Here is a 23,523-nt window from a genome sequence, read left to right on the forward strand (position 1 = left end):
GTGTGAAGCTCGGTGCCCACAAGACTGTCATCTGGTCTGGGTACATTTTGTAGTAGATTAGGTCATGTTAATTAGGTTAGCTTTGAGTCATCCCTGCTGTATAAAGGTCTGTGAGATCTCAAAATAAAGGTAGTTCTGATGTACTCCAAGACTGGTGTTGTCTAGTTCTTGGGGTTCCTATGGCCAGATCCATTGGACTTGTGTTCCAGAACTTAGGAAGCGGTATATGACGGAAGCACTCAAGCGGAGTGTGGGGCGTTCCGTGACAGTATAGTTACGAGAATGCGCCTAGGTTGAGTCGACTTATTTAAATATAGTACAACCAGTCTTGATTGGGGCGAGAGGCGGAGCCTATCCCATACGTGTATGCTGTCATGCTTTGCATCAGGAAAGGAAAATTACCGTCAGGAAAGTATAAAATTTTGTTGTCCACCTGATGCTCTTAAAAGTTCAATGCATTATGATAACATTAAAAAAAAAAAAAAAAAAAAAAAGCGATTAACCACTTCAGCCCCGGAAGGATTTACCCCCCTTAATAACCAGGCCATTTTTTGCGATACGGCACTGCGTCACTTTAACTGACAATTGCGCGGTCGTGCGACGCTGTACTCAAACAAAATTGACGTCCTTTTTTTCCCCCACAAATATAGCTTTTAGTGGTATTTTATCATCTCTGCGATTTTTATTTTTTTGCACTATAAACCAAAAAAGAGCGATGGTATTTTATTCTTTTTGCTATCAATAATAAATATCCCCCCAAAAAATGTAAAACAATAAATTTCTTCATCAGTTTAGGCCGATATCTATTCTTATACATATGTTTGGTAAAAAAAAAAAATCGCAATACGTGTATATTGATTGGTTTGCGCAAAAATAACAAGGAAAAAGAGATTCCCCAAAGGAAGGCAAAACCCAAACTCAATCTGTCAAAAAACAATATATTTATTAGGCTATAAACACCACACAAAGATACAAAAATTGGCAATTATGGGCAAATCAGGGAAGAAATCAAATGACTAAATAAAATTGATAACGTTATCATTAAAAACAACGGAGCCGCGGCCAAGCATACCCCATACACACACCAATCACAACAGCAGATTCTAACTAGATCGGCTAGTATTGGATAATGTAGGACCTCAGATAAGTCCAAGTACAGACGGTGTGGCGGTGTGGGGGTGGGGTGGATGAATGTAGATTAGATTTGGTAATGTTGCAGGGAGGTTCAGTGGTTTGAACACACTTGAAAATTTAGTACCAGTCCGGGAGCTGAACAATGATATATATAGGCTGACCGCAATGACCGGTAAAACCTATTAAGGCAGTGAAAACTCAGGACTTTCAAACAAAGCAGTTCATACGGACAGCAAGCAGTAGGGGGAGCATGTACGGCAAGGCTGCACTGATATCATAAATTGGAGTAATACATCTCTCACCAGGTAGATCAGCAGCTCACAGAATCGCACGCTCTACCCCGAGTGGTCACTTGTGGACAAAGACTGTTGCGTTTGCTTGTGCCGTCAGGTGGAGAAAGTCCCGCTGTGTTAGTGCCTTCTATCAGATGGTATAAGCCGGTCGTCAGCTGTTGGTTCCCGGTAAAGCATTCAAACGCCCTGTGCTCGCGGCTCCGAGATGACGTGCTGACGTCACGTGCTGACGCGTTTCACCAGCCAATCACCGCTGGTTTGCGCAAAAGTTATAGCACCTACAAAATAGGGGATATATTTATGGCATTTTTATAATTTTTTTTTACTAGTAATGAGCTTTTGGGGGTATTTGATTACCTGCGCGTTTTTATTTTTTTGTGCTATAAACGAAAAAAGAGTGACAATTTTGAAAAAAAATACACAATATTTTATACTTTTTGCTATAATAAATATCCCCCCAAAAAATGTAAAAAAATTAATTTCTTCATCAGTTTAGGCCGATATATATATAGTCAACATATTTTTGGTAAAAAAAAAAAAAATCGCAATAAGCGTATATTAATTGGTTTGTGCAAATGTTATAGCGTCTACAAAATAGGGGATATATTTACGGATTTTTTTTTTTACTAGTAATGAGCTTTTGGTGGTATTTGATCACCTCTGCGACTTTTATTTTTTTGTGCTATAAACAAAAAAAGAGCGACAATTTTGACAAAAAAAAAAAAAAAACAACAATATTTATACTTTTTGCTATAATAAATATCCCCCCAAAAAATAAAAAAAAAATAAACATGTGGCTGCCCGCCAGGTGCATCGCCCCCCCCCCCCCATGCAGTGGGCACATGAGCGCGTCTGCTATAACCTTTAAAGGTGCTGACGTACACCTACGGCGATTTGCGGGATCGTGCCAACCTGCACTGGTATAATGACGGCGGCTGGTCGGCAAGTGGTTAATATTGGAATTATTTACAGTCAAGTCAGTCTGTAGGCCACCTGTAGAAGATTGCTAAGGCGAGGCTCCCCCTAGTGACTGGGATATGTCAGAGTTAAAACCACCCTTCCAGAAAGTTCCCCTAAGCCTTAGAATCACGCCAGGGCTTTCCAGAGAGTTCAGATATAGGAGATTTGTAACTCGGGTCATATCAATAGCTCACCATTATACAGTTCAGCAGCAGAAGAAGAACTCTTTGACTCTTTGAAGAGTCCTTGTCATGTACCTGGTAGAAGAGCCCGATACAATGAGGAAGGCCTCTCTTACACTTCTGACTTGGACCTCCTGAGCAGACAGGTAGTGCAGAAGTGCAGGGTGGTATGAGTGCCGATGGTCTAGCTAGCCACAGGGCTGGACAGGATCTCCCAGTTATTGTTTATATTCTCTTTGCACACATTCCTGGGAACAGGGCTCATCGATAGTATGCGCTGCAGCAACTACCACTGGAAACATCACAGATAAATGCACATATTTGCCAAAACACCAAGGATCCTCAAATATTGTCCAAAGGTTTTCAGTGCAGAAAGTTCACATCACAAAATCAAGTGATCTCCTGGTCAAGAAGCTGATGGTTGGCAGCAAGCAGAGATGCCAGGTAGCAGCAGATGAACAGTAAACTGCAACATATATAAAACAAAAAGAGCCTGCGCTGGCAACTCCCCAAGTGTAAAATTGTGAAAAAGTGATATTTTAAATTTTATATCTAAAAGCATATATACCATATGATGTTGCACAAATCCACATTTAGTGGGTATTATATGGAGATGTACCAAGAACTGTGCATAAAACTACCAAACTATGTGAATAAAAATAAATCAATAAACATAAATATTGTGATCTAAATCAATTCGTCCAAAAAACTCACTCTTAGACACTATGCGACTAGAAAGTCACTAGACTGTTATAAAGATAATCCCATACATTTGTGAGTGACAATAAATTAATCTCTGGAGAGTAAAAACACCTAAAAAATATGTGAATCAAAAGTCATAAATCATAACATAAAGTCTGTTAAATTAAACCGTTCCTTCACAGGAGGACAATCTGCAGATTTCAAGCTTAATTCATTCAAATGATAGATTCCAAATAGCAGATAAGGCTGATGCCGATAATGCTTGAGAGGAGGCTTTAGGAATCACAACCCTCGCATTCCACCAGAAAAAGGAGAAGAGAAGACACATAGCATAAAACCTATGACACCGTGAGATCACCTGCGCATAAAAGCGCTACTCACGGAACCGATGTGCAGAGCAGGCATTCAGATAGTTTAGTCGGTGTTCGCTGCTGTGCGGCGTGCGTTCCACCAACTCCAGGAAGTGATGTCACTGGTTCTCGGGTTTACAAGCGTGGGCAGGATGTTACGTCGACGCGTTTCGCCCCTCCCCCAGGGCGTTATCAAAGACTCGAAGTGTCAGCACTTTTTTCATCTAGCAGCTGCAACACATGAATTAGTTTTCAATATAATCTATTTATTTGTGAGCGCTGTGTTTTTTATCTATTTAAGTAAACTGCAACAGGCTGGCACTGAAGGCAGCAAGCAGATGGAGAACAGGAACCATTGAGTAACAGACAGATGCTTGCAGCTTGGAAATCCAGCAATGACTGAAAAATATACAGGGTCAGATGTACCAGGTCATACACAGGCAGACAGATCAGGTACAGATGTGGAAGCAGGAGCAATGTCACAGTACAGGCCAGGTCACTTACAAATCAACAGAGTAGCAGCAATAGGCAAAAGCAGAAGCAAGGTGTCAGGGCTGGGCTTCTAGCAGCTCTCTTCTTAGCACTCAAGGCTGCTCAGCTGTCAGTTAATTACCAGCCACTCGTTGTTTCCACATTGACTCGCCTGGTTACCTCATTAGTCCAGCCTACAGCCAGCCTGTTCTGGCTATTTAAACTGCCTTGCTCATTCCTTTCTTGCCTTCGCCTGGTCAACATATCCAGTGTGTTTCTGCTGTGTTCCTGTTATGACTTTGCCTGGCTGACATTTCTTCTGGATCCTGATTGTGATCTTTGACTTCTGACAATGCTGATTCCTGGTTTCCTGATTCCAGCTCGTCTGATTAACCACTTTGGCTTCCTAACCCTGGCTTCTGTTTTTGACTACGTTCCTGATCTGTATTATTTTTACTATTACATTAAAGGTGTGATTTTAACTGCATTTTTGCTGTCTCTGCCTGGTTCATGGTCCCTGACACAAGGTCAAGGATAAGCCGGGGTCGATGCAGGTGAAGTTCAAGAGTAGTCAAGGCAAGCCGGGTCAATAACTGGAGACAGATGCAGAGTAACAGGTTGCAGGTTAGCATGAGAACTCTGCAGAGAAGATTGCACTAATCCTGAGTACTGGCCCAGTTTAAATAGTCCATTTGGCACCAACATCTGTTACATGGTGTGTGCCCATGCAAATCCACCCTCACGCATATCTATGAGCATTCCTAGGCACATTGGTGCGTATACGTGAGCACGAGATTGTGTGCATTTCATATGTGCACACGAAGAGCCGTGAACAGCAATCTGCCTGAGGGAGCTATCTAGTCCACTGGAATGCCCTTTCTGACAGGTCTCTCTATTCCCTTTAGTTTCAGGCAATGCACTAGTTGTTACTACACTAGGCCAGGATGCTGCACCACCGAGCACCCAGTTAATTTCAATAAAACACAAGAGCTTTATTCCTTCCCAGTACCCTCCCTTGTACAGATAAACTACTCTATCCCTGTAGAGCCCATTAGCAGCCTCATTCACTCTTCATCCCAGTGCATTACAAACGCAAAATGGCCAGTCAGGTTCAGGTTGCATTTCAACAGCTTTACTTCAACATAACTTGTCAGCAAACAATCTTGTTGTGATAAGGAGGTATTTCCAACATGGTGGCTTAAGGTAAGTCTCAATAAAATAAACATTTTCCATAATTTCTGACTCGGTTAAATTGATGATAGGCAACTCCTGTCCTCATATTGATTAGTGGTTCCAAATTAATAATAACTACTGCAGTAGGGAACAGACACAAAAGATACGCTCAGCATCTTTCTAAATTACTGTTCTGCTTTATTATGACGCAATTGAAGGTCTTTATACACATGATTACGTAAGTATTACATTAATATTAAAATTGTACGTTTATAGTAACAAGGGGCATTACATAGGCAGGCTAATTCTAATCAGGACTCGAAAGAATGTAAACATGTAATGAAAACATTATTAGTGCTGTGTGCACAGTGAGGGCAGTGTGCAATACATACAAAATAGAATACAATTATATACAGAACGTACAAATTTCCAGTACGATCTCCCCTCTTTTGATCAATATTTTGATCACTAACTATACTTGCTATCACCTTTAACCTGGAACCTCCACACGCTTAGGTGGAGGTAGTCCTGGCCAAAGAGGCAAAAAACTCCATTGTGGAGAAAATAATAGCCAAGCAACTTTTTCTTTACAAAATGATTTTAATTGTGAAAAACAAAAGATTGATAAGACATATTTACAGAGTACTGGCTGTACACTCCTGTGGCCAGAATGGCCTTCTAGTGGAATCGTGGGCATGCTGACTTATCAGCATATGTAAACACAGACAATTCTACATAAAATGGAAGACGTACAAAAGACAAATATGACTTCAACATGGCTAAACTACTTTTCAAATATATATATATCCCTTACAATTAAAGTAATTTAATCAAAAAGTACCCTAGACTGTGATCACAAGAGGGAAACAAATCAAACACAGAGATTTCTTTAATTAAGTCATTTTTGCAGTGTCTGATGTGGATCCAGGTGACTTTCCCTTCAAGTTGTGCAAAAACTGTACATGAAATAGATGCTGTATTGAGTCTCCAAACATTTCCTTATATATAAATGTCTCTTAACAATCCACAAGTCACCTGGCTTTAGTTTTAGATCCTTCCAAACTTTTAGGATCTGGAATTGGGGAGAAAACACATAAATGAGTTTGTCAAAAACCTTAAAAGATCAGCAACATTCTCTGTGAGATCCGAATGGAGGACTTCAGCTGCTGAGACAAAGTATAAGCAAGTGAATAACACACTCCCAACCCAAATCCCATAGGGAGAGAGTCCAAAATCCCCCTTAGAGACTTGATAAAATATAAGAAAACATTCAGGCAAAAGTTTTCTAGTTTCTTACTCTACTTTGTCCGCTACATTGTAGACAGTAGGGAGTGTAAAAATAAAACCTCAAAACTTCTAGTAAGGACTCTCCTATAAAAAATGATTTCCTCTGTTACTCTCTGTACTTTCTGCACTCTATATTTACAAACTACTTCTGATAACACTTTTTACTGTGGCCTTTGCAGTAGCATTTGCCACTGGACATCGAAAAAACATGTCCATACAGACAAAATGCATACTCATAAGATCCTGACTTGGGCATCTGGATATATCTTTTACATCTTATTAATCTCTGGAAGGGATGTTCAGCTTTTGGTAACAACTTTGGTAACAGGTAAAACAAGAAGTGGTATGTTATAAAAACAACTGTGGAGAACCCTGGCTCTATCCCATGCTCATTTACTAAGGCAGCCATAAATGCTTGTGACTGATGACTCGGTCCATGTGTCAAGCTGGAGGGAAAAGAGTGGCTGGCAGACATAAATGATCACCTTTTCCAAAGTCCCGTTTCATAAGAAGTTGCCCCCTGTGGACCACTTGTTCTTCTCGTTCTGGGGTCCTTAAATTTGAATTATCAATCCCAGCTATACTGGGCCAGAACTCAAGTGGAATCTGTGAGTTGCACAGACCCATCAAGTGTCCGGGGCTGTAAATGCAGCATCCTTAGTCACCTGGTCTGCTTCCATGTGTGAAAGTTAATATGGCTACCTCAGCAAGAACCGGAAGGCTGAAAACAGCCAATCAAATTAACTTGGCATGCTTTATTGGTTTACCTGCCTAAGTAAAAACAAACTTCTGGCCCTTCAAATGGAACCAAAAGCTCTCTATATCTCGACTAGCTATATAAATATACACTCTTTTTATAGCTCACAGGCTTTGCTAAAACATGGAGCTCTGCTTCTTGAGCTGGGGAAAAAGGATCCAATGACTTTGAATACAGAGTATCCTTCTGGGTGATAAACTGCATACTCAAATCTACAAAAAATGTAATATCTGGGTCTTCAGGGAGTGTGTCCTGCACTGGGCTCACAGCAGCTGATTCCTACACCATCAATGTAACACATGTGTCTTCCTTTGTCTCCAGCCTCCTCCAATAGAGGCAACAAGGTGGCTGGATTCAAATGTACACATTTTTCATTGTTAGATTTGTACATAAACAAACTCATATTTTAAACCTTTCATTAGACAAACATTTAGTTAGCTGTATTTTTGCTGCGCAGAATGTCGGACCATTAAAAATTACATGTTTGACCAAAACAATATCTAACTTTGTCTAATAGCACCTTTGCATAAAAGCTGCAGCTCTGATATATCGGGGTGAACTCTTCATTACTGGGTCCAGCTTGCATAAATATATTACAATGGCTTGTTTTCTATCATGCTGTTTGTGTAAGAACTCCAGTTTCATGTTTCAAAAGACAACTTTTTCCTGGCAATATTATAATAAATGATAACAATACCCTGCGGTCATGCAGAGATGCCCATAAATCCAAAATATTCTTCTGCTTATACCACGGCACTTACAAGGAAAAGGGGCACATGATTTCACAATCCACACATTCTGCTTTGGATTTCAAAAATAAAAACAAAAGGATCAACAATCTGTATGATGAACCAGAAAGCATCAAAAACTATAAAACAACTGGCTGCTGGTGGCATCTATCCTAACAGGGTGTGTGGACTTGATGTGATGGGTCTGTTATATTTAAATTTTATTTATTATTACTCTCACATCATGGACCGCACATCAGGTTATTATCAAAAACCCTAAAATTTCATTTTTATAGAAAAACTTCTTATGTATCCCATACATCTTGGCTTTGTTAAATATTATGGCAGCTGCATTCCAGATAACAACCTCATCTTATTTTTTTTTCTCTCAATAAGGGCTTATTGAATAACTGTAAAATTACAAAATTGTTATCTTAATCTAAACTAATCCCATTTTTACAAATTTCCCCAATAACCTGGATTTCATTTCCAACCAAAGGTTGCCTAAACCAGTTTAAATATATCTATATTATTAATAAAATTGTTAAACTCATATTAGAAATGAATACTCATTATTACTTAATTTTACTTAATTTCCCTTTTTTAAATGCATTGTTTCCACTATCAAAGGATATTCAATTTGTGTAATACACAGTTAAATGTAACCTTCATTTTACCATGTCTGGAAAACAGATTCAAAAAACAATTGTGATCACATTATTTATCATTAGATTTGTTAACCCGTTACTTAATTCGTTATAAATGTTTTGTCTAAAAAACTGGAATTGGCATGGTGTCCTTCCAGCTTATCACTGATCTCTCATCCCAGCCACATTCTTTCATGAGAGCACAAAGGAGGGGGTCACATCTGCATACATGACACACACAAGAGATAGAACTAAAGGTCCCAGCATTCACGCACATACATGAATATCTCTCTAAAATCGCTTACATTTTTCCCATCTGTACACAACACATGCATATCATTCTCTCACTTTTTTTTAACTCTCATTAATATTTCCCTGCCTAAATTCTGCTTTCCTTATTTTGTTCAGATATCTTTTATATCTATCTTCTATGATCAGACGGGCAGCCAGAGTGCTCATCCCATCTTCCCTCTCTGGCAACATTAAATGAAAATGTCCCTTTCTGTCTAGTGTTATTGTCACCCTTGATCCATCCTGCTCACATAGATAGCTGTTTCTCTAGCTGTTTACTCTGCATGATTCTTAGTCCCTGTGGACCTTGGTGGTAACCCAGTTACCCATTGTGGATCACTGTCCACTTTAACCATTAATCTAGGGGCTCAGTATAGGCGGAACCGCACCTTCAGTTCATATATAGCGCTCCTCTTGCGCTGGGCATTTTTGAGGGTCTCTTACCCTTCATTCACTTGCTTAATTCAATGCCAATAATGACTGGCCAGTCTTCTCTACATGTGCCTATACCCTCTTGCCTCTAAACTACTTTATCTAGCAGATGTACTACATAAACCTGTGAACAGCACTATTCTTCCCTTTCTTATCTATAACAATCTGATGGACAATAGACAGTGACAACATAACATAAAACCACCAATCAATACAGTTCGATTAAGGGGAGTAAAATAGGTACCCTTTGTCCCAAAAATGCCTTACCGATCAAGGAAGTCCGATAGCTCAAATGTAAGCAAAAGGCTTACCTCCGCCGACTGATTATCAGAAATTCCCGGATTGTCTCAAGCTCCTCGTTTCGGATACTCAGGGTCACCTGGAATCCTCTTCTAAGGCAAAGCTCGCCATGCTGACTTGGTTAAATTGATGATAGGCAACTCCTATCCTCATATTGATTAGTGGTTCCAAATTAATAATAACTACTGCAGTAGGGAACAGACACAAAAGATACGCTCAGCATCTTTCCAAATAACTGTTCTGCTTTATTATGACGCAATTGAAGGTTTTTATACACATGATTACGTAGGGATCACATTAATATTACAATTGTACGTTTATGGTAACAAGGGGCGTTACATAGGCAGGCTAATTCTAATCAGGACTCGAAAGAATGTAAACATTTACTGAAAACATTATTAGTGCTGTGTGCACAGTGAGGGCAGTGTGCAATACATACAAAATAGAATAAAATTATATACAGAACATACAAATTTCCATTACAATTTCTAATGCTCGAATGCTCACAGTGATACAGGTGCTAAATCAATGTCTGTCTTTTCTGTCCCCAAATAGACTCTCCACCAATAAGGGCAAAGCCCTTCCCAGCATGGGTGTTCGCAGGGTCACAGTCTCTATGCTGCTATACTTTAGGGATTTGTCTGGCATCACATTTCTCCTGTACCCTGCTCCTCTTCTCCCACCAAGGACCAGAAGGGACAGCAACAACTTCCAGTGGCAACCATTCTCTCTCCCATACCTGGGAATTCATAAGATAGCCTCCTATGATGATCTCTACACTGGCAATTGTATGCTTTTACTGAAGAAATATATATCTCTACTGTTAGAATGTGGTAAATACCCAATCTTATGGCTTGGGAGAGTGGCAGACATTAAAATTACATACCTTCCTATACTGTTGTACTATTTTCGGACCCTCCCAGTATGGATTCCCTCTGTGATGGTTTGGTCCCTGCAACACCAAATCATACCTTTTGTATGGCCCAATCCATGTTGGTAATCTGTTCTGGCTCCACCCATCAGACAAATACTTTATTTCTAACCCTGTCATCAACTCATTTTAAAAATCTGTTACATGATTAAATACTCTACCTTATCTCTCTGCACAAACTCCTTATGGCTTTTACTTATAGCCTCATGTTTCCTTTAAGGCTCTCCAACCCTTGGGCATTTCTGAGAATGGACTGCTAAAAATCTTACTCAGGTAAGACATCTCATAACCAAAAAAGAGTAAAGCCCTTTACACAACTGCAAAAAGAAAAAGATCTACCTCACAGGGAACACTTTCGATATTCCAGATAAAGCACTTCCTACAAACCAATGTCCATTATCCAGAGGGACCTAGTGTGCTTACCATATGTCCTTTGAATCCAATTGTGCTTTAGACCCACATGTTCTTGGTCTAATCTCCCCTTCTGTATGCTCAACTTTTAGTAGCCTCTAAACAACAACTACTTTTGGAAACAACTAAATCTTGCTCCACCAACATTCTGGCAATGGAAACAAATTACAAAGTCCTAACCATATGGTACATCGTACCCTCTAGAGTAGCTAATTATTACCCAGTATGTCCCATACATTGCTTCAGCAGTTGTGGACACATTGGCACATTTTCTCCCATTTAGTGGACTTTTCCTGTAGTACACCATTTCTGGTCTGATGTATAGCGTATGATTTTGTTATTTTATGATACTCCTATCCCTTTTGCTGCTCAAGTTACTGCTCAACAATGTCCTCCTGCATGAAAAAATTGAGGTGGGAAGGCCACTAAATCTGTCTCTCCTAACATTGCAGCACTGGAAACAAACTAAAAGGCTATCTAAAGGATATCTAAATTCCTCCCACAATACCCCTCACAATGCTTCCGTGGATGTACCGAATGGGGCACACCTGCTCACATCTGGTGCGAATGCCCCATAGTCTGTACCTTTTTGTCCAGAGTTTTAAGAATGCTATCAACCCTCTTTGACAAAGCTCTGCCCCCTGATCCAGATTTGGCTCTCCTAAACAACAAACCCTCAGATCTGACCTTTCGTCAATTTAAGCTTCTCCTTTTTATCACCACAGCAGCTAAACAAACCATTGCGAAAGCTTGGAAATCTCCCTCCCTATCCACTCAAGCGATGCAACATAGAATCACTCAAGCCATGATCCACGCTAAAATAGAGGCCATCATTCTCGATAAAGTCCCTGCATACAAAAAGCTGTGGAGGCCGTGGATCACCCACTACCTACCCCCCTGACTTTGATGACTCCCTCCTATTACCTTAAACTGCCAGTTTCATTTACCATGATCCTCTCTAGGGGTCCTCCTCTATTCTACCCTCCTCTCTCCCGCCCCTACTCCTTCACCCCACCTCTCTACGTGACCCCCCCAGCCTCCCCTGTCTTACTTGTTCATCCATCCTTTGCCTAATATATGTGGCAATGTCCCTCACAAATTCACACCTCACACGAACAAATGGACTCCCAACTCTAGGTTTAGCCTATGAAGATAGCAACTTCTTGTTGAGACTGATATATTGACCCATGTCCCCATATCTAGATAAGGCCTTATCCCGGTTCCATCTTTGATGATAACTCCTTCCATACTTGGTGTACTAATTGTGACTTTGCATACTTAAGATGTTTCACAATCTGAACTACTCTTCCTAGGTGGAGCTTGCTCCAATGGACTATGTCATCAATAAAATCGTATGTCTGACTCACAGTCCAACCTTTTCTTATTTGTCACTTATACGTGATGTGTTACCTAATGCCTTGTAAAGTTCTTTACCACTTTTTTATTGTACCTTGCCATGTACAATGTTATAATTTAATATAATATTTGAACAAGAAAAAATTCAGGTGAAATTCGCCGGATTAATTTATTAAGCTCCTGAATGTTTGGAGGCCATGGACATCTTGATACCTCCCTGTGGGCTTTGACCAAGATCTCTCAACCCTTTAACAGAGCAATCAGTTCTATCCTCCCCTCACACACTCACTCTCCCTTCCCTCTCTATTCTTCCTTTTTTTTCTTTCTCCCTCTCTACTCTGTAATGATCGTTGTGTTGTTTATTTGTTCCATCCACCAGATGTCTTTTGCTTTGTAACAGTGGATTGCATATGTGTTTTTCTTGTTGTATTTAAATCTTGTTTTCCTAAACTCAAAAGTAAGATTGATATTTTATCCATTTGTATTGTACATTTTATGCAATATTGCACTGTATGTGTCAAAAAAAAATAAATAAATAAATAAATTGACCTAAAAAAAAAAAATGTTAAGCTGATTCTTTAAATGCTCCAAACAAGAAAACCCTAGTGTTTTTGAAAAGTGCGACCACATTTTACTCTCTACTGCTTTCCTGTCTGTGTGGCAGTAAGTATCATGGACATTTCCAAAAGGTTCGAATTGTTACGGCAGATGCTGAGAATGGGATGTGATTCCATTTAAAAAGGTAGTGACAGCAATTGTTTTATTTTGTCTGTTAATTGTAAATGTAAGTCAACCAACCTCAGTGACCATTAGCTATGACTAAGCACTCCCTGTAGTGTGAAACGCGTAAGTTGTTCCACTTTGCTGTGACCTGTATTTTGGATGACACCTTATTGAATAAAGGCAAATATCTTTGGAGTGCGGCTGTCCAGAATTTCTTTGATGTCCAACTGCCATAGCATTGCCACCACCTGACTTCTAGACTGAAGGAGATGCCTTTTACCTTGATCTGACCCACCTGGAGCGGTGATATTCTCTCCCTACTCAGTGACCATCACTCGTATTCTGCTCCCACTTAGATTGCTGTCCCACAAACTGGACAATTTCTGCACAGTGAGATGACATCTGTATTCCATTTAAAGCAGACCTTCTATGAAAAATGGAAAGGTCCACTTTCCTGCCAGCACCAACCAGCAAAATAACTGCAAAAAACCCCACAATAACTAAAGATGTTCCAAAACACTAAAGTACACACCTCAGCTCTGGTTTCCAACCTTTTTTGGAGGAAAAGGTGACATCACTGCATCTCACTGCTTCTTCCTGGGATAGCTGGTGTCACAGATCAGCGGCAAGCATGTGCGCCCCCCCAGTGGCTATTAGCAAAATTACGTACAGGTACCTGATTTTGTGTAATAGAGCCACCTTACCGCAGTATATGTACGCCAGGTGGTTGGGAAGTGGTTAAAAAATCATTTTAGACCTGAAGATTACACAAAATCCACAAATATTATATATTTTCTGAAAGCAGACACCCTAGAGAATAAAATAGTGGTAGTTCCAATTTTTTTTATGTCACACGATCTTACCGCAAAGGTCGAAGAAAAGCAACATTTCTGTAAAAAAAACACACTTTGGTAAATTTTAGGGCAAACAAACGCAATAACTGACCCACATTTTTGGAAAAATATAAAAGATGAGGTTGCACCGAGTAAATAGATACCCAACATGGCAAACCTTAAATTTTTGTGAGCCCGTGAAATGGCGTCAAACTTCAGTTCCCTATATTTTCTATAGGCAGCGTTTCAAAAGCCCCCTATAGTATCAGTTTAGTGATACAGAGGAGGTCTGGTGTTAGTACTATTGCTCTCACGCGTAAGCCCCCCCACACATGCATTTACATTTGTGCCTGTGTATATGTAGGGGTGGTGGGGCCTCAAAACTGTTTTTGGGGGGTGGGAGGATTTTGTGTGCTTGGGTGAAACTTTATTTTTTATCAAAAAAAATTTTTTTTTTTTACTCAACTTTTTTTTTTCATCACACGTGATGTTTTTTAGGTGACAGGTTCTCTTTATTGAGATATGCAGGGTCTAAAAGACTAGATGTGCAGAATGAAAAAAATTTGTTTAGTTTTGATTCATCATATACATAAATTTATTTAATCCATTTCATTTTTTTCCCGAATTCGGTTAGTTTATTTGTATTCAAATTTTTCAAAATCGAATAATTTTCGATTCTAAATTTGAAAAGTTTTCAAATTTGAAAAGTTTTCAAATTTGAAAAGTTTTCAAATTGGAATAGTTTTCAATTTGTTTTTCAATTCCAAAGAGAATATAATAGAAAATAAGATAAAGGAATAGAATAGAAAAAATTAGAATAGAATTGAAAATAATATAACAGAAAATAAAAGAATAGAATGTAATAGAGTAAAACAGAACAAAATAGATTTGAAAATAAAAGAACAGAGTAGAAAAGAATAGAAATGAATAGAATAGAATAAAATAATATAATTAAATAAAAAGAATATAACCATCTTCTGAAAGTCAAATAGAAAAGAATAGAATACAAAAGAATAGAATTCAAAAAACAATAGAATAGAATAGAATAGAATAGAATAGAATAGAATAGAATAGAAATAATTGAACCATTTCCCAAAATTCAAATAGAACCAATTCCAATTTGAATAGAATAGAAAATAGTAGATTTGAATAGAATAGAAAATACCTATCTATTCTAATTTAATCTATTCTATTCAAATTGGTTCTATTTAAATTTTGAGGAATGGTTATATTCTTTCTATTCTATTGTTTTTTTTAAATTCTATTATTTTCTATTCCATTATAGTCTATTCTATTATTTTCTTATGTATTCAAATTCAAATATATTCTATTTGAAATTCAAATTTCAGAAGATGGTTATATTTTTTTAAATGTTATTCTATTCTTTTTTTTTTAATTGTATGAGATTCAATTCTTTTCTATTCTATTTTTTTCTATTCTATTCCTTTATTTTCTATTCTATTTTATTATCTTTGGAAATGGAAAACAAATTGAAAACTATTTGAATTAGAAAACTATTTGAAATTGATTTAAACACTATTCGAATCAAATTGAATTTGAATTTCGTCTGATTTTTTTTTTCTTTATTTGAGATTTGTTTAAATTTGGTACTATTGTAATTCAAAATTTTTTTGCGATATAAATGAAAAAAATTGCTGTATCTATATGGACTTCGGGTAAGTATTAGGGGGGCTGGGGTGGGGGGGGCTGCTGCACACAGAAGACTTTTTATCTTAATAAGTAGAATAGACCTTCTGCCTTTACAACCACTTTAAGATATTATTGGGCGGGAGTCAAAAAGCAATTGTGTTCCTATGGCACCAGAATACCGGGTGTCCCAAATGTCACCATACACTGGGGAAAATGGAAAATTGTAGCTAAATGTACCTTTATTTACAAATAATAACTGCAAAATTTTACAAATTATTTACAAAATATGTTGGCCACCTCTTTCCAAATAATTTAATATTTTTAAAATATGAAATATAATATGAGTTTGTTCATTTTTCCTATGTATGGAGACTTTTTGGACAGCCTGTATAGTTCCTGAATCTTTATAATGTTTAATATAATCAATAAACACTCTAAAAGGTACAAAATATTTAGTTTGATAAAACGATTTCAACAACAGGATTACATTTCAAGCAGACACATCTGAGTTAACTTGAAACTGGCTATCAAAGTTCTTTAACTTTATTCTTGTGTATTCTTTTGAGGTTGTAAGATATTCAATGATAAGTGAAATCTCACCGGGTTGCTGCCATGGCAAATAATGATAGTTTTTGAATGCTGAAATAAATTTAATTACAGGTAAAAGAAAGTCACAAGAGAAAGCAATAGAATTCTCAACAGGTCTTTCAAGTTCACGTTGCTTTCAAGTTCCCTTAGGAATTATTGACTGAACAATGATTTTTAGTATCTGCGGACTGCCAGAAACAAGTTAGAGTTGACATATAAAATCTAATCATTTAATGTAACAAATTTATTGCTACATACAAGTAAATAGATTAATTAATAGTACATGCACTTCTTAATAGAGGTACATAATAATGTAAAAGCCCTTGAAAATAGTTTTTATTTGAATTATTTTGAAAAATAAAGTACTTGAATGTAATAATTGTATAAAATTTTATTATTATTAATAATAATTAGGAGAAGATTATTATTAATATTATTATTATTATGAAGAAGATTGGTATTATTATTATTATATTATTAATTTGCTAATGTCACACAAGTGGGTGGGCTCGGGGCGCAGTGCTCAGCGCCCCAAGCCCACCCTTTTTTTAAACCAATTAGAGCCTCAAGCTCTAATCATGTGCTTAAAAAAAAAAAAAAACATTAATGCATTCGACGCCCTGAATGTAGATTAGGGGCCGGTGCACTGCATCCCATATGGACGGGCCACCACTGGAAGGGGGTATTCTTCCCACTGACCTCCAATGTAAGGGACATTGTTTTCACTGGCTCCCAATGAATTCATTTTAGCAGGGGTGCCCTGAGACCTTTAAAAACATTTTAAGGGTTCTTCTTGGGTAAAATAGGTTGAGAAAGCCTCTCCTTGTAGCATAATCACATAGAGCAAGGAGGTAGAGGTGGAAGGAGTGAAGGAGGAAGAGGAGCAAAGGGAGAAGGAGGTGGAGGACCAGAGGAAAGGGGTTCTTTTATCAGTTCTTCACAATATGTGATTCAGTAGGGCAATATTCTCCTCATATAATGCCAGCTCTTCATTGGGCATGGGTGGCATACTGCACGAAGTGTGCTTCAACCCTCTGTGATGTGAATCTTCTCCTTTTTGTATTTGGTTCTGAACCAATATTTGACTCTCAGCACAAAGTTCTGATTTCTTTTAGAGACCATTGGTTGCTTGTTCCTTGTTTATGACCTTTGTACAGAAAGTCTTCTTTTGTTCATCCCTCAGTGGAATCTAATACTGGGTCACTCTCTGCTTTAGAAATTGCCTTTCCAACTCATTAGAGACATTTATTTTACCTATAGGGTGATATTACTTGTAGCCTTCAACTATGCCAGAGGAATGTCTGAGCTTACAACCTTATTATGCAAAAAAACTTTCTGGTTTTGCAAAGTAACATTATGGTGCTGAGGCCTAGGACTTCCTTCTTGCTTGAGGCAGTTTCTGCAGAGCTCTATGGTCTGGTTTTGGAAATAGCAGTGGCCTGTAATTCCACCCTTCATAGACAATTTGTGGGGCTATGCAGACATTAGCTAAGGAAAAGGGGAGGAGGAAAAAGTGATTCAAAAGAACTTACTCTCTAATGGCTGCTCTGCACCTAGTTAATAAGAGAAAAACCTTATCAGCCAATACCCTACCTCTTGTGTGGCAGGAGTGAAAAAAATACTTCCCAAAGTCTCCACTTAGGCCATAATCACATTGAAGGGGGAGAAAAGGGAGGAGGAGTAAAGGGAGGAGGAGGTGGAGAAGTGGGTGGAAGTGGAGGAGAAGTAGATGGAAAAGGAGGTGGAGGAAGGAGAAGAAAAAGCACTCACATTGGCAAGGCTCGCCACCAGCTACCTCCATGTAGCATTAACTTTACCTTACAAGTACCTTACAAGTAAAGTATCAGTGTGTCATAGAGGGGGTAAACCCCATAATTTGTCCCTGTTTTGGCTGCTGCCATTCGTCCTGTTGGATATCTGCAGGAGAGGATTTAATGTTATAAGTTTTGTCCTTTGACATTAATTGTCTGATTGGATTTTCCTTGCCTTGATGGTATTTTTTGACACAAATGAAGAGGAAATCTATACTTTAGATTAAGAAGTTGTTTATTTAGATGACAGTCCCTATCAAGTTGCATGACATTTTTGAAGTGCATTTCAGCAGTGATATGATTACAGATTCCTCCTAAATTCCTTATTTCCTTGCAAAAACAGGGCCAACGTATGGGGTCACGTATGACACACTGATACTTTTCACCTGAATAGGGGGCAGCTGCGGAGACCGCGGAATGATTCATACTATGCATGAATCTATCCACTGCATATAGGGGGGTTGAGTATAGGAGGGGCGGTACCCGGGCGCCCCTAATGGACAGACCGCCCCTGGTTTTTGTCCTGCAGTTATTCCTCCAGTGCCCAAATTGCTAAACACCTGGGAATAGAAAGATTATGCTGGCAGATGATTTGTAGATGATTTGCAGTGCTATGCATGAATCTATCCACGGCTGCCCCCTATTCATGTACTCCTTTTGGGTCACCGGGCATATGTATGCAGCCAGGGTATTTTTTTAAGAACCTAATAAGAGCATTGGCTCTAATAGGCTTCAAAATAGGGTGGACACAGAGCATTGTGTCCAGAGCCCACCCAGGTGTGTTGCAACAGCAAATAAAAATTTGCTGTTGCAACACTAATCCTCCTCCCGGTCAATCGGGAAGCAGGTATGAAACCTGTTTCCCGATTGGCCAAAACGTCAGGCAATCCTATTGGACGCCTAGCGCTGGGAGGAGGAGAGAGGAGATACCGCGGAAGCTGTTCCAGGTGAGGACACCGGAGCAGCTTTCCCCGAGCCCGCCACACTCTCACTGCCCGCATCCAGGGTAAGGACAGCGGGTGGTAGTAGGGGCTGTGTTAGTGCTGCGGGGGGATACCCAGACACAAGCAGAATTCCAGAGGACCACCGAGAACCCCAGGCAATCCGGCAAAGTATCAGTGTGTCATAGAAGGGGTAAACCCCATAATATGGCCTGTTTTTGCAAGGAAATAAGGAATTCAGGAGTAATCTATAATCATATCACTGCTGAAATGCACTTCAAAAATGTCATGGAACTTGATAGGGACTGTCATCTAAATAAACAACTCCTTCACCTAAAGTATAGATTTCCTCTTCATTGTGTCAAAAAATACAATCAAGGCAAGGAAAATCCAATCAGACAATTAATGTCAAAGGAGAAATATTAAAACATTGAATCCTCTCCTGCAGATATCCAACAGGACGAACGGCAGCAGCCAAAACAGGGACAAATGATGGGGTTTACCCCCTCTATGACACACTGATAGTTTGCTGGATTGCCTGGGGGTCTTGATGATCCTCTGGAATTCTGCTTGCATCTGGGTGATACTGTACATTGGGTCTTGCAAAAGCTCCAGAAGAAGCCATAATTATGGCAAAACATGTAGTGGCAACAAAACCTTTGTACAACGACCGTATGATTTCATGTGTTGGTTTAATACTTAAACCATGTTTCTTAAATAAAATTTATGAAATTGATATTGTTTTCAATTTGATTATTTTTACACCTTAAAACTCCCATTCTCGCTTTTTCCCTTGTAAGGTAAAGTTAATGTTACATGGAGGTAGCAGGTGGCGAGCCTTGCAAATGTGAGTGCTTTTTCTTCCCCTTCCTCCACTTCCTTTTCCATCTGCTTTTCCTCCACCTCCAACCACTTCTCCACCTCCTCCTCTCTTTATTCCACCTCCCCTTTCTCCCCCTTCAATGTGATTATGGCCTAAGGGGAGACTTTGGGAAGCATTTTTTTCACCCCTGCCACACAAGAGGAAGGGTATTGGCAGATAAAGTTTTTCTCTTATTAACTAGGTGCAGAGCAGCCATTAGAGTGTAAGTTCTTTTGAATCACTTTTTCCTCCTCCCCTTTTCCTTAGCTAATGCCTACATAGCCCCACAAATTGTCTACGAAGTGTTGGTGGAATTTACAGGCCACTGCTATTTCCAAAACCAGACCACAGAGCTCTGCAGAAACTGTCTCAAGAAATAAGGAAGTCCTAGGCCTCAGCACCATAATGTTCCTTTGCAAAACCAGAAAGTTTTTTTGCATAATAAGGTTGTCAGCTCAAACATTCTTCTGGCATAGTTGAAGGCTACAAGTAATATCACCCAATAGGTAAAAGAAATGTCTCTAATGAGTTAAAAAGGCAATTTCTAAAGCAGAGAGTGACCCCATATTAGATTCCACTGAGGGATGAACAAAAGAAGACTTTCTGTACAAAGGTCATAAACAAGGAACAAGCAACCAATGATCTCTAAAAGAAATCTGACCTTTGTGCTGAGAGTCAAAAGGAGTCAAAAGTTGGTTCAGAACCAAATACAAAAAGGAGAAGATTCACATCACAGAGGGTTGAAGCACACTTCGTGCAGTATGCCACCCATGCCCTATGAAGAGCTGGCATTATATGAGGAGAATATTGCCCTACTGAATCACATATTGCGAAGCACTGATGAAAGAACCCCCTTCCTCCAGTCCTCCACCTCCTTCTCCCTTTGCTCCTCTTCTTCCACCACTCCTTCCACCTCTACCTCCTTGCTCTATGTGGTTATGCTACAAGGAGAGGCTTTCTCAACCTATTTTACCCAAGAAGAACCCTTAAAACTTTTAAAGGTCTCAGGGCACCCCTGCTAAAATGAATTCATTGGGGGCCAGTGAAAAGAATGTCCCTTACCTTGAAGGTCAGTGGGAAGGATGCCCCCTTCCAGTGGCGGCCCATCCATACGGGACGCAGTGCACCCGACCCCTAATCTACATTCAGGGTGTAGGATTTAGGGATTTCAATGTTTGTTTTTTAAGCACATGATTAGAGCCTGAGGCTCTAATTGGCTTTAAAAAAGGGTGGACTCAGGGCGCGGAGCACTGCGCCCCGAGCCCACCCACTTATGTGACATTAGCAAATTAATAATATAATAATAATAATAATAATAATAATAATAATAATAATAATAATAATAATAATAATAATAATAATATTAACAACAATCTTCTTCTTCATAATAATAATAATAATAATAATAATAATAATATTTTTCTCCTAATTATTATTATTAGTAGTATTAATAATAATAATAACATTTTATAAAATTATTACATTCAAGTACCTTCTTTTTCAAAATAATTCAAATATAAACTATTTTCAAGGGCTTTTACATTATTATGTACCTCTATTAAGAAGTGCATGTACTATTAATTAATCTATTTACTTGTATATAACAAAAAAATGTTACATTGAATGATTAGATTTAATATGTCAACTCTAACTTGTTTCTGGCAGTCCTCAGATACTAAAAATCATTGTTCAGTCAATAATTCCTAAGAGAACTTGAAAGCAACGTGAACTTGAAAGACCTGTTGAGAATTCTATTGCTTTCTCTTGTGACTTTCTTTTACCTGTAATTAAATTTATTTCAGCATTCAAAAACTATCATTATTTGCCATGGCAGCAACCCGGTGAGATTTCACCTATCATTGAATATCTTACAACCTCAAAAGAATACACAAGAATAAAGTTAAAGAACTTTGATAGCCAGTTTCAAGTTAACTCAGATGTGTCTGCTTGAAATGTAATCCTGTTGTTGAAATCGTTTTATCAAACTAAATATTTTGTACCTTTTAGAGTGTTTTGGTTTCTAATATTTGAAAAATAAGAGGTAAAAGATAGGAGATTGATTATATTAAACATTATAAAGATTCAGGAACTATACAGGCTGTCCAAAAAGTCTCCATACATAGGAGAAAAAATGAACAAACTCATATTATATTTCATATTTTTAAAATATAAAATTATTTAGAAAGAGGTGGCCAACATATTTTGTAAATAGTTTGTAAAATTTTGCAATTATTATTTTGTAAATAAAGGTAAATTTAGCTACAATTTCCCATTTTCCCCAGTGTATGGCGACATTTGGGACACCCGGTATTCTGATGCCATAAGAACACAATTGTCTTTTGATTCCCTCCCAATAATATCTTAAAGTGGTTGTAAAGGCAGAAGGTCTATTCTATGCATTACGATAAAAAAGCCTTCTCTGTGCAGCAGCCCTCCCCCACCCCAGCCCCCTAATACTTACCCGAGGTCCATATAGATACAGCAATCTTTTTTCATTTATAGCGCAAAAAATTACAATTGTATCAAATTTAAGCGAATCCCAAATAACGAAAAAAAAAATTAATTCAGACGAAATTCAAATTTAAATAGATTCAAATAGCATTCAAATCAATTTCAAATAGTTTTCAATTTGTTTTCCATTGCCAAAGATAATAAAATAGAATAGAAAATAAAGAAATAGAATAGAAAAAAATAGAATAGAAAAGAATAGAATAGCATGCAACAAAAAAAGAATAGAATAAAATAAAAAGAATATAACCATCTTCTGAAATTCGAATTTCAAATAGAATAAATTTGAATTTGAATACATAAGAAAAGAATAGAATAGAAAAAAAAGAACAGAATAGACTATAATAGAATAGAAAATAATAGAATTTAAAAAAACAATAGAATAGAAAAAATAGAACCAATTTGAATTTTAATAGAATAGATTCAATTAGAATAGAATAGATAGATATTTTCTATTCTATTCTAATCTATTCTTTTCTATTCTATTAAAATTTGAATTGATTCTATTTGAATTTTGGGAAATGGTTATATTCTTTCTATTCTATTCTATTGTTTTTTGAATTCTATTCTTTTGTATTCTATTCTTTTCTATCTGAATTTCAGAAGATGGTTATATTCTTTTTATTTTATTTAGTGGCCTTCCCACCTGAATTTTTTCATGCAGGAGGACATTGTTGATCCTAGACTTTGAAGGTGTATTTGGGTATGCCTGGGGGCTTAAGCAGTAACTTGAGCAGCAAAAGGGTTAGGAGTATCAGAAAATAACAAAATCATACGCTATACGTCAGACCAAAAATGGTGTACTACAGGACAAGTCCACTAAATGTGAGAAAATGTGCCAATGTGTCCACAACTGCTGAAGCAATGTATGGGACATACTGGGTAATAATTAGCTTTTCTAGAGGGTACGATGTACCATCTGGTTAGGACTTTGTAATTTGTTTCCAATGCCAGAATGTTGGTGGAGCAAGATTTAGTTGTTTTCAAAAGTAGTTGTTGAGTAAAGTACTAAAAGTTGAGCATACAGAAGGGGAGACTAGACCAAGAACATGTGGGTCTGAAGCACAATTGGATTCAAAGGACATATGGTAAGCACACTAGGTCCCTCTGGATAATGGACATTGGTTTGTAGGAAGTTCTTTATCTGGAATATCAAAAGAGTTCCCTGTGAAGTAGATCTTTTTCCTGTTGCAGTTGTGTAA

Source organism: Aquarana catesbeiana, linkage group LG11 (genome assembly GCF_042186555.1).
Source record: "Aquarana catesbeiana isolate 2022-GZ linkage group LG11, ASM4218655v1, whole genome shotgun sequence".
NCBI lineage: Eukaryota > Metazoa > Chordata > Amphibia > Anura > Ranidae > Aquarana > Aquarana catesbeiana.